The sequence below is a fragment of the Suricata suricatta genome, chromosome 1 (genome assembly GCF_006229205.1).
Source record: "Suricata suricatta isolate VVHF042 chromosome 1, meerkat_22Aug2017_6uvM2_HiC, whole genome shotgun sequence".
Taxonomy (NCBI): domain Eukaryota; kingdom Metazoa; phylum Chordata; class Mammalia; order Carnivora; family Herpestidae; genus Suricata; species Suricata suricatta.
In genome coordinates, this window is record NC_043700.1 from 72,358,627 (window position 1) to 72,372,151 (window position 13,525).

Here is a 13,525-nt window from a genome sequence, read left to right on the forward strand (position 1 = left end):
AGAAAAAGAGTCTATGGTAGAAGGGACTTCCTGGAGATGGCTGAATATACGCAAGAGAGTAGCAGTGGTTCAGAAAGGTTCACTATATTTTTTTTCTCTCAACATTGTGCAGAAGGTGCAAACTCTAACAAAATTACTTTTGCTTGAAGGCAAATAGGAGGAGGAAGGGGAAACTGGGAAAGAACCTACATTTTTCTAGATTTTCTCCTCTAGCAAAGTCTTCCTCCCATCTCTTCCCCTTCTCTCCCATTGTTGCCAAGAGCCAGAGCAATTGCTGTATATGTGCACCAGTTGGGGGTGTGTGTGGAGTGGATGTGGGGTGAAGGTTTATGACAATAAATCTCTTCTCAGTAATTTCCATATGCTGTTGAAAAATGGGGCAGGGTAAAAATAGTGCAAGCACCTTGTTTGATAATTCATAATTAAGATTCAGATATATTTTATGCTATTTATTGTTAAAAGACTAGTTATTAGAGAGAAAATATGTTTAAATTGTGAGAAAGTACACGATTATATGGTAGAATATTGTTGGATATACTTTTAAATTACCATAAGCCACTAAAGTTGTTTTAAACAATAAAAATGAAGAAGTAAAAGTGAACCTAACTCAAAGTTTTCTTAAGATGTTAATGTTGTAAATCTAATTTTGAATATATTCTCAGGCAGTACACAGTTTCACTTGTAAAAATGATTTTATTTTCATAATTGACTGTTGCTTTTTAAAAGACTTTACTGCTGCAGAAATCTATAACTATCCTGTTATTGATTACACAGATGGCTTCACTCCTCCCTTGGCATTTCAGTGAGACTCCTGCATGTGCTTTTAGTATATGTATTATATTTTCAAGTTGTACCCCTTGTAGCCTTTCCCTACTTTTGGATGAAAGAGACTGTTATAACGTTTCTGATTTGCTTAGTATGGAGGGTTTATGTTTTTGAGCTTTAGGTGTGTGGATACTGAGTCCTTTAAAGCCAAACCAAGTAGATGGAATTATTTTTAGTTAGATTTTTGCCTAAGATATAAGAAATAATTCAAATCTGGGAAGCCATTTGGGGGAAGACTTCCTTTTGCATAACTAGGTGTGCCTGTGGCCTTGGGAGGGCTTGAGGTGCCCTCCTAAAAGCTGCACCAGGTGAACCTGAATTCAGCTGCATAGGGAAAGTTTATTTCTCTGCATGTACTTAACGCTAGACATTTGGACCTCTTAGCTCTTAGATGTCTGGTGCGGACCACTGGTACCTTGTCACTTCCTTGCTTTCTGCCACAAGTCCCTTTCTAAAGAACTAATTGGCTTTTTTTTTTTTTAATCAAGTCAGATTTTGTCTGGGATATGTGTTCAGTGGCCAGGAGTGTGCGAGGCGGAAGTAAGCATACATCAAACTCTGGAACTCAGAGCTGCAGGCAACTTGTAGTGGTAGATAGAGGCTTGGGGTGGCTGCCGGCTCCAGCCTTCCTGGGGGAGCAGCTTGCATCTCAGAATGCTGGGCGACAAGAAGGATAGAGTGGAGCCGCGGCGTCTTCGCGGTCGGCGCGAGTGGGAAGCCCAGACTCTGTAGGTAACCTGGCTAATGCCGGAGAAGTCACGCTGGCGCTCCGGGAAATACTACTAGGCAGGAGGGGCACTTCGCTGCAGAGCTGTGCAAACAGCCTGGGAGGATCCGTAGCTCCTTCTCCCGAGGGCAGTTACTGGGCGGAGACTTGTGGCGGGGACACAGGGTGCGGAGCTTTCCCTCCCTGACCCGCGCGGCGGCCGCTTCTTCGTCACATCAGGTCTGTGCGCGGGGGAGGCCTCGCGTGTGGACCCACACGGCCTGAGACGCTCCTGGGAGTGGTTGCCCAAAGTCCCGAGGGTCAAGGCGGTTGTCCGTCCTCGGGGCTCCAGTGCGGTGCCGCCAGCCCCAGCTCCGTGGGTAGGCGCACAGCGCCCTCCCTCCTCCGGTGGGGCGGCCCAGGCCACGCGGATCTTCGCGCCACTACTCCCTGACACCCCACTCCTCCTCTTTTTTGCCTCTCTGTCGAGCACGACTAAGTTTCGCGGCACCCTAGTTCCTGGGTTTCTCCACTTTTACTTTATAGAGGCTGAGGGATGATAAAACGTTACAAATGTTTTGATTTAAAAACAATCCATTACCAATTTACCCTGTCTAAGGTAGATGCTGTAGTAAATAATAAATCAGTTAAACAAAGGCGACTTTAATTTATTGCCGTGGTACTAATTAGAAACATCATTCGAGCAATAAACTTAAACACTTCCAGCAAATAATGCTCGCTCTTGCTAGTTCCCTTCCTCCCCCTCCCCCACCCTAACTCACTCTAGCTGCCTCTGCCCTAAGACTGCTTCAGCTGTGTGTTTGCGGATCCGCTCTTCCTCTGGTTGAATAATTGAAGGGGGGAACGGTATCCGAGGAGGCTGTAATTGAAGAGCCCCTGTCACCTCTGCTTTTATGTATGTTAGTATAGAAGTCCATCAGCAGCTCCTTGATGGTGTATTAAAACGAAGTGGCAGCCCCTTCTGCAGGAGATACCGTATTCTATTAAAGGAGACCAAGTGAGAGAAAGAAACTCTAGAGGCTAAAAGCCACTTCAAGTCTTCAGACCGATTGATCTGTATTCTCTTGTTATAATCCGTCTCATCATACTTGAGTTAATGAGGCAAAAGAGGGGGAGAGAAATCTGATGGTCCTTGACAAATTCATTAGGGAGGCTGCAGGACATTTTATTTGACTGTTAAACATCTTGTTTGTTTGGTTTTAGGCAGTGCCAACATCAGCATGCTTCTGCCCAGACCTGTGATGTTGGGTAGCTACAGACATTCCTAAAAAGAGGAGGAGGATATTCAGGGTGTGATTTGCATTTTTTGTTTGGATTTCGCGTAGTCCATAACCTTCAGACTTCTCTAGACTTCACCTTCTCCACCATTACTGTAGGATCATTTTACGTGAATGTGCGTGATAATATTAAGGTGGGGGGTGTTTTTAGGTATAAGCTAAAATGTGTATGGTTAAACTTTAGCCTTATAATTTCCCATTTCCTTAAAATAAAATTGAGTCAAGTTATAGCAATTAGTGTAATAGTTTTTGAAAAATGTGAATGTTTAAGTTAAGCTCCAAATAGCCAAATTATACATTACATCTTGTTTTTAATTGATCACACGTAAATAAATTTTTAATTATTAATTGAGTTTCTTCTTGAAATGAAATACTTATAAGTACAGACTTGGAAATAAAATTTAACTGTTTATACAAACAAGATTTTCAAAACAAAGCTGGTATATCTTAATTTGAGGGCCTTTTTCTATTTAAAATTAGAAGCAGAACTGGGTATTATTTGGTTCTAAAATAAGGTGATGTGTTGAAAGAATAGTTAAATTGAAAATATTTATAACTGGATAATAGGCAATTAAGACAATGTTAATTTTCTAATATTTTATTCTAAGATAATAATGCAATACTTGATTTTCTCAAAGTTTTTCTTGAAAAGAAATAACCAGTCCAGTTGTGATACTTTCTTGCATAGATAATTCATTTGTATTTTCCTATAGCAATTGACTTAAACAGCCTCAGCTTAAGTGCTTTGAGAAAAGAACCCTGTCTTCCATTTATAGGAAAACAGTATGAGAGAAAAAAGAGAACTAATGCTCTTTGCCTGTCATTTTAAAACATTCCTGCACTGCTGATGAAGCTTGAGCTGCTTCAGGGAATGTATGGATTTGAAAAGAAATGATTCAGTAGTTCATGTTGTGTTTCTCAGGAGCAAAACCAAACTAATGGCTGAAGTGTGAGCTTCTGTACATCTGACAGATATAATCCTGTTTACATTTCCAGAGAATACAGAATCCTTAAACCGTTTTATTTTTTGCTGATCTTTACTTAGAAATGTGTTTAGTGAGTTAAAGTTCAGTGCATTTTTTACTTTATTATATCACTGAAACAAGATGTCCCTTATAATCTGTAGACATAACATATAATACTGTAATAATCTTTACTAAAGAGTATACAGATTTTAGATTATATGATTTTGTTTTCCAGGAAAACACTTTAGAAATATTAAAAAAATAATCAGATTATTGACCTTAAAAAACCAACTCCCTGAAGGATTTATACTTTTAGATAACAAAGGACCACATGTTTACCCTCTAAAATTTAGTTTTGAAACATCTTCATAGTTGCTAAATGTTGGGATTCTTTCATACTGAGTCTTTCAACATGTTTATAAAAATGCTTGATTTTTTTTTAAAGAAAACAATTTTGGTCAGAACATAAATGATACATGGGGAAATAAACAACTATTAAATTCCCTGAATTTAAAAACAATTCTAGTAAAAAAAGAAAGAAAAGTAAATAACTCAAACACAGTTTGTGTATTAGCTCATCAAATTTTATTGAAATAATTATAATAAAATATAAGAAGTTTTAAAACAATTATCAGGATTATAGTATCCACATTGTGTTAGAAGTCCTAAAATTACATTCTCTTTCATGCTCTGTGAAATTGTCTAATTTTCCAAAACTGAGGTATCACAGACATAGTTTCTAAGCTATTGATAATTACTATTCTGGAATCAATTTAGAGAATAATCAGCAATTAAATGTTTTCTTTGAACAGTTCACTGTAGTGCCTTTTTTAAATGGCCAGTCATGCTGCCGAAACAAGTTGTTTTTGTTTTTTCCTCTTAGCAAGTAGCTTTTTTGAAAAAACAAAACAAAAAAACTTGTAATCTCTTTGATTGGTAACCCAAGGGTATTGTTCTCATTTGTACAGTTTGAACTTAAGATAATGTTCTGTTGGGTAAAGGCAATAGCTTTAATTTTTCATAGTAAACCTATTAAAAAATAATTTTGGATGCTTTTGTGTATTATATTCTGGACCTTTTAAATTTGGTTGGGTAACCTTGGATTATATATATGATTAGTAATGTTATTTATAGTTTTACATTTTTTACAAGTCTAATTCTTACATTATTTTGTATGATGAGAAAATCGAAGAGTACAATATATGTTCATGTTTTTTCCCCAAGTTGAATACCAGTTGTATATATGAGTACTTTATTAAGCTATACATAATTTGAACTCCCCAAGATGTATAATTAGAGAGCAAAGAAATTGTGCTCGATAAAATGAAAGTGCTCAGCTTTTAGCCTAACTGAAAAGTAAATACTGTCTTATTATTGAGCTAGGATGTGAAATATTAAGAAAATCCAAGTCAATTCAGAAAGCATTTCTCAGAAGGTGTTTCATTGAACTTAAAATACTTTCATTTATGTTGGTATATATCATTTCTTACCAATAAATCATTTAGCTTTTTCTCACTTTATTTATTTATTTTTAATGTTTTATTAATTTTTGAGAGAGAGACACACACAGTATGAGTGGGGGAGGGTCAGCGAGAGAGGGAGACACAGAATCTGAAGCCGACTCCAGGCTCTGAGTTGTCAGCACAGAGCTCCATGCAGAGCTCCTTCTCATGAAACACAAGATCATGACCTGAGCCAAAGTTGGACACTTAACTGACCAAGCCACCCAGGGACCCTTGCTTTTTCTCATTCTATGTGTATACATATTTAGTTGTGATAATTATATTCTTTTATTTCCATATATAGTTAAACAAGTTCTAAAAAGTTAGAATAAGAGTCATATATGTCTGCCTGCCTACTTTCCTTCCAACCAACCTACTTTCTTTCCTTCTTTTTAACAATTTGAACTTGCTAATATACCATGAGATAAATACTAAATTTCATCTGTGAAATAACTTTCATAACTCACTATAATCTTTAACAAAGGAGAGAGTGCTTTTAGTAGAACCAACTCTTAACTATGTAGGGAATGATTACATCATTTGTAGATTATTATTTGTGTCTAGGTGGTTTTTAATATCAATGCCAGAAGATAGGAAAATCAGGATTCGTCAATATTGAACTTGATGCTAAATAAATCCAAACTTTTTATTTCCATTTGATTCAAGGCATTACATTTTATGGTTTAAAGAAGATGTGATATCCTTTATTTAATAAGACTATAGAGTCAACATGTAGGTAAATTTCTTGTGATGTCAGAGCCATACCCATTCCCATCTCTCTTTTCCCTTGTGATCAGTAACAGACATTTATGAAACAGATGATTGAGATTAGAGATGTAGATTTTGCTAGATCTGAGGCTGTGCTTGGTTCAAAATATAAGACTTGGCATTATGTTCTTTATTTCTTTAGGTCATACAAGACATTTGTGGACCTGCATTTAAAACTATCAGTTAAGCATATGTATGGATTGTTTTGTATTACACTTTAGGAAACGAGCTTTTTCAAACATTTTAGTTTATTTTAAAATCTAGTACTGCAGCACCCCATCTATATTATTACTAACAGAGGTAATTTCGCATCAATCTTTTGCTATGATTACAGGAAATTTTTAGTAGGCTTTGTATTATTTTTAATAACGTTAAAAATCTAGTGTGTTCCTTCACACATTCTGAATCAGAGTAAAAGTGATGTGCTGAGAGGTCTCTCTGATTCCTTTTAGTGGTTAAACAACACAACAAAAATTCTTTATTGGCTCCAATCTATGTATAGAAGACATCTGTATAGTATAAATGAAATAATATTTGATGATCTAAGGAATGGAAACTTTTCCTTTAACCATGTGAAATCAAGCTAGGATATAAAACAGCTGTCTTGGCCTATGTATGTCAAGTTTCTGCCAGCCTGTTTCTTTTCTGAATTTTCCCTTTCTATCTTCCCTTATTATCTTTGGATCCTAAAGAGTCATTCTTTTATTTTTTGACTAGTTTTGTCTTCAGACAAAACCTGAGTTAGTAGGTTTAAATCAGCCTAGATAGAGTGAAAAATCTTTGATCTATGGCTATGACTGTTTCCAAATGATTTGCTTGCTGGGACCAGACACTATCCATGCCCTTTCACTTTGCTATCAGATAGGTACACACAAAGGACCTGAAAGGCTACCAGATGCATAGTTAATCATCAAATTAGGTAAATACAGGGTTCCAACCATACTTAATTAGATCTTCAATTTCTAATAGTTATTTGTTCTTTGGTACCTTGTTGGTTAAATGCTCTCCAAATCTAATCTCTTCTGCAAATTAGCCAAAACTTTCTATAAATTATACCATCAATTAAAAACGAATGATACAAAGCTGTGTATTTTTAAAAATACATAAGTTTGTTGCTACCACGTAACTTACCTAGATAGATAAAAGATAAAGAGGCAATTTGATAGCATCTAAGGAGCATTGGGCTGGGGGGAATAAACTCTGAATTTTGTCCTGTGTTGGCTACGAGCTATCTGAATGACCCTGATCAATTCATTATCTCTATTCACTATTTTCTCAATTCTGAAATTGGGGGATGGATTAGGAGACTTTTTTTTCTACCACGTCAAGATAAAAAAAGAATCTAATTTCATACTGTAAGACGATTATTGAAAAATTTAGAGTTCTGCAAGAATTGTGACTTCCAGTGCTGCTCCAATACAGTTATATGAACATTTTTAACATGAAAAAATTACAGAAAGGAATAAGCCTACAAATGGTTACATTCCATATTTTAGTCTGAAGGGAAAAAAACTGCAAATTATAGACTGGAGATAGTTGTAAGAGACATCCAAACAGCAACTTGGAATAAATTCTAAGAGTATATTAATTATTACTGATAGTTGAAACCTAAAAATATGATAAAAACAAATGTAGATTGTATATATAGAAAAATAGTATGTGTTTAAAGTTATACATAAAATTAGCAGGTATGTTGTTTCTGTAAAATGTTGAACGGACTGTCAGTGTTTCTGACATTTTTTATAAAGGTTAGATATTCTGTAAAAGTTTTGAAGTCAAAGAAAGTTCAAGTTGACAATTAACTCCAAAAACAAAGAACAACAGTAAAAATTTTTTTAAAAGGAAAGGTCAGTATTTGGAAAAAGACTAGAAAAATGGCATTGCTTTCTGCACCTAAAGTATGACCATATTCCTGTTGCGTTAAAAGATAGATCCAAAGCAGGGAAATGGTTTTCAAAACATGAGTCACGATAGTTAAGTAAAGTTTTATACTACTTTCTCATGTTTTTCACTTGTTTTCATCAGAATATCTGACAAGCATAAAAGTGTTAACATCTTTTATTTTACAGATGTTCTTAGTTTTCTCTCAAACTGTAAAAGATGCTATATCATAGAAGCATGGTAGGAAATAATTTCAACACCTCCTTTCACTGATGTGATAACTTATTATATTCTAAGCTTGTGGGTATTTTTGGAGGGAGGGATGTGAGGCAAGAAAGAGACAACATATTGAGATCTAATTCTCATTTTAAGATATAGATCAATATGTCTGCTGTATTATAAATTCTCTCCTAAATATCTTTCCAAATGGGATAGTCGAGTTATTTTTAGTTCTATGTTGCATTCTCTGAAAGTCCCTCGTTAATGCAGCGGGAGCACCAGGTGACCACTGAGAGAGTTGTTGATGGACACTATGTGGGTTTGCAAAGTGCAAACCTAAAAGACTAAGCGATGAGAAATGTATTGCTATTTGTGAATTTATGTTTTATCTCACTTCACTTGAAAATTTATGAGTAGTGTGGCTTAAGGGTACTGGAGTTGTGTGTTCCAGGGCTTGCCCCTACTGATAACACCCTTGTTGGCGTGAAAGTGCAATGCAAATTATGACAGTTACAACCTTCTGTTTTGTTTAACCTGTCAGTAGATTTCCTGGCTCAGTGCTGAGGGCAATGGTGTGTTCAGCTAGTCCATATTCACCTAAACTTAAAAGGTCAGGTTTCTACAGGCAAGCCTAGTCAAAGCCTAATTGATGAGGAGGGCAGGGAGACAGAATTTACTGTTCTGTTGGCTAGTTTCATATCGTTAGGTTGTCCTGAAAGCATCAGGCAGTCACAGCCCCTTTCATGTAAGTGCTGACCCTAGACAGGAGCTGACAATCAAAGGAGGCAGCCACAGGAACCAGTGCAAGTAGGCTATTGATTTTTCAGTTAGGTCTAAGTAGTTTGTAGTATGGGTAATGGGTGACAGAGGCAGGTATGTCATTATCAATGAGCTCCAGAACAGTAGCGACAACCCTCTCTCATATTTCCTTCAGCACTGACAGTATGCATCCAGAAGCGGTCAATAAATCGCCCAACCTTTAACTGACAAGTGACTTGGAGGTTTAAGTTGAGGAGTGGAAGTTATAGAGCTAAACTTCTCTACTTGAACATGTACTGGACCTAGCGATAGAGTCAGTACTTACACTTTTTTAAGTCTTTGAAATGTTGATTTGGATAAGTCTTTGCAACTCTGAAGATCAGAGTTTACTTTTAAGCTTTTGAGAATTTAAACAACATATTGGTTTAGTTAAAAATGGAAAGTTAAAAAAGGAAATGAGCCTTTAGTTAAAAAAGGAAATGAGCCAATCATTTGTAAAGATACTATGCAAGAACAATTAAGTTATGTTGTTATGGTATAGTTTTGCTTTATTTAGACTAGATCCTTACTTAGTCGTGATATTTCTGTTATAAAAGTTCAGCAAGTTGGAAGTTGCCTCTCATCCGTTTTAATTCCTACTCTCCACTTACATGTTTTAACTGTTGACCAAATTTAAATGGGAAAAAAAATTTGTACCATTTGTAAATGTGATATATTAACCCTATAGCAATTGCTATTTGACCTTCAAATTTGTTTTATATTACTTTTCACAATAAAATAGTCAGGCATAGAACACTTAATGATTAAAGTTTGATGAATTATGGTTGCTTCTGAATTTAAAAAGAAATGAGGCTAATTTTTGTTTTAAAGGCATTTCATATGGATATTTATGTTTAAAGATAGATACAATTTATGTTCACATAAACACAAACGTGTAACAAGTTTTGACCAGAAGTACACATGTTCTAAAAGGATGTAAAATAATTTAGAGATATCTTAAGTTTAAGCCAATCTCTATTTTGTTACAAGATGTAAGTAATATAAAGAGAAGATAATATGTATAACTAGAAGTGGGAGTTTTGGTTTTGCCAGGATCCTTGCAAACTATCATATGCTTACATTTTTTGAAAACTTTAAACAAATTGAAATAAAACAGAAAAGTAAATGTTTTTTAAAACTTCCTTAAATAACTTATCGCCATGATATCTTGTTTAACACTGTGATACTGTACAGAACCAGAGTTCAAGTCTGTAGTATCATCTAGCCTGTGGAGTACCCTGTGTGACCACATGAATCATTTTCATTTGTCCAGTGCCACTGAAAATGCCTTTTTTTCCCCTTTAACTAACCAGCAGGTTAATGCATACTGAAGATATAGATGCTTAAATATTTTCTTAAGTTTGTAGTGACATGTCTCTGTGAATACGACTATCTTTTCTTTTTAAAATACAGAGAATATGCATTTAAAATGCAGTGAAACATGGCTACTATTAAAATAGTATAGTCTTAGTTTTAAAGAAGCTTTGGGATTATGTAAATAATTGTTGAAAAATTTTATTCAGATGTCTTGAATTATTCACCTTCTGAGGTTTACAGTTCCTTAAAGCTAGATTCCATTTAAAATCTTTGCTTTTCCCTGTTGTTTATTAATCATTCACTTAATCTATGTTTTTCTGTTGGATGAGATAAAAGATTTGGCTGAGAATCTTATAATCTTGTTAGCTATATTATAGCTGGAGCTTCTTTTGCTGTATTGGCAGTCCTTCCTGAATACAGTGTTTTTTTAGGAATTAAAAAAAATAAGCTGAAGAAAGGGGGACAAATTAAATTTTCATGAAAGAAAATCCTAATCAGCAGTGACAGTCTAAGAGAAAGATGATTGCCACTTGGTCATTGTGGAGAGGCACTTAGATTTGGTGTCGCTGCTTCTGTTAATGATGACTAATGTCTTTCTTGGAGCAAGTGCATGCTCCAACATACTGCTACAGCCTAGAGAGAGCGGGCTCAGCAATAGGCACCACTCAGCAAAAGCATTAGGTATTCTACAACAAAGCCTTTTTAACACAGTCAGTTTAGCAGTCTCCATTATTAGAAAAATGCAAACATAATTCTAAGGCATTTAACAACACATTTTAGGCTGTTTTATGTGCAGTACTGAGAGATATCATTTTAAAATTAAAATGGAAAGAAATCAAGCTGTGTTAATATGATGTGCTCTCTATTTTGTTACTAAGGAGTAAGCACATACATTGCCACTGCACAGAATCATTTCTATTAAGAAAGTTTTAAAGAGACAAAGTTGCAGCTTTTTTCCCATTCTGCTTTGTTGTTTGCTAAATAAATACTTGATAGTTGCAAAAAGAAAATGACTCAAAAGATCTCTTTAGATCTTTTAGTATTAAATATAGTGCTTACAAAAAGATGACATGTGTTATTTCTTCAGCTTTTCCCCAAAGTGTAAGACCTTTCAGAAGGGCATTTGCAATGCTTGTCATATTTTTTCATATACATCTTATTGGTCTGACATGTCTTGAGAACCATGAGAACACAGATGTCATTGCATTCAGACAACACTAATTACTCTGGGATTTTTGCAGCCTCAATGCCTGCATGTAACTGTCGATTATGATTGTCCATGCAGCCTACAGTGGGGACACTTTGCACGTGAAAATAGTGAGGCAGACCATTTAGTCCCCTAATAGAACCTAGAAGAAAAAAATTCCTGACACATCAATTTCATTCAGTATTTTGCATTTGAACCATGTTTTGGCAACATTTTCCTTTCTGAAGTAAGTGTGTTATGCTTTAGTGTTCAGTGAAATCTATTATCCATCTGTTCCTTAACCTTCTTGCACAATCTTCTACATTACTTTGTCTTCAAGCTTCATGGGGAATTTCTTTATGTAGCTTATAGTTTGAGAGAAACACTAATTGTGGTGTGAGTCTTTCCAAAGTGACAGTGCAAAACAATAAATATGTATGATGTGTTCTGGTGTGCAATTTAATGTTTAATGAGAAGCTGCTGCAAATATGGTTAGTCTCAATTTAGATAAGTGCAATCATCTTATGCTTTTAACACAGGTCTGTTCTCTTTGTTTAATTTTCTCTGTAACATTCTGGGTTTCGGTTGATGATCCATGGTGTTTAGGTGGTTTTGAAATATCAGAGGTCAAATGGTGGTCAGATCTGAGCCCTCACTATTAAATGTGAAGACCAAATACATGTTTTGATAAAAAGCATAATCCTTGTTAATCACCGATTGAAAATAAAAAACTCCAATAATGTAACTTCATATGCTGATGAAGCAGAAATTGAAGCATCTTGATCAAAGATGTATGATGAGATAAAACTGCAGTCTCTGCTGTACAGTTATAGTAATTATGACTAATGAACCATCCAGCCTGGATGAAATGGCATGCCCACAGGGACTGTGTCCAATCAGTTGTGACTTATGCAAGCTGAACAAACCATTGATGGGATTCCAAATTCTATATCACAGGAAGTATACCCTTTATTACTAATATGACTTTTGTGAGGATAATGTAAAGTGATTAGAAGTGATTTTGTTAAATATAGAATGTAATTCTTTTTCTCTTTTCATATATTTGTTGAAAACTAAACATGTGTTTTGTGACCTCTGTTTTACCTCCCCTGACTTAAGTCACTAACACAGTTCTTTGACTTTTACTTGTCTTTCTGTTGTGCTACTTTTGGAACGTTCCTTCTTTTGTGGAGCTATTGTTTACTTTTGTTGGGGTGTATTGTTCATTAACTAGATATTGGAGAGATCATTTTATAGTAATATAAGACATAGGCATTTACCATATGCAAGAAGTGTTTTACCTTTATTAACCCATATGTCCTCATAATGACCTTTTGAGATAGGTATTATATATTAACACCATTTTTAGATGAAAAAATTGAGATGTGGGAAGATTGAATAACTTGCCCAAGGTTACATGCTCTTAGAAATTTTGTATTATCCTGTAGGGGTGAGTTATATTCGTCTAACCCATATCTACTTCTGAATTATCCTTGCTTTCCTTTTTTCCAACTAATATTTTGTTGTTACTGTTTTCTGGCATTTGGCAAAACTGTACAGGTATTTTAAAACTGAGGGCTCATGTGCAGTTCTACAATAGTTTTCAGGTCCCTAAACTTGATATTCAGGTTCCTAACCTCTTCACTTGGTATATTTTAAGTGACTTGAGTTTTTGGGCTGGTGCTTAAGAATGCATGGTGTTGATATGAATGTATGTCTAAAATGTTATTAACGTGCTCATTTAATGTACTCTTAAAACTGTAAAATCTTTTAAGTTGCAATGAGAAAACAGACTAGTTACTTAATAGAAAAAGTAGTCCTGGCCAAATTAACTTGGTTAGTTTTATTTCTGAGATTATCTATACTGGTTTTTCTCATCAAACCAGGTATAGTCCTCATCGTAATGATTCCTTATTCCCAGCACCTTACACACTTCCTGTTAGATAGTAGGTATATAATAAATCTTTGTGGAAAGAAAAGCAGAAGAAGGGAAGAGGGTCTTTCAGGGATTCAGTAATTCAAGGCTTCCATCAAGCACATCTACTAATTCTCTTGACTGG

The 13,525-nt window shown here is 35.2% G+C and overlaps 1 protein-coding gene across 6 annotated transcripts in view; it reads left to right on the forward strand.

Annotated features, from left to right (window-relative positions):
* Positions 1 to 13,525, forward strand: part of LRBA (LPS responsive beige-like anchor protein) — a 688,703-nt gene that overhangs the window by 425,356 nt on the left and 249,822 nt on the right. The window lies entirely within an intron of this gene.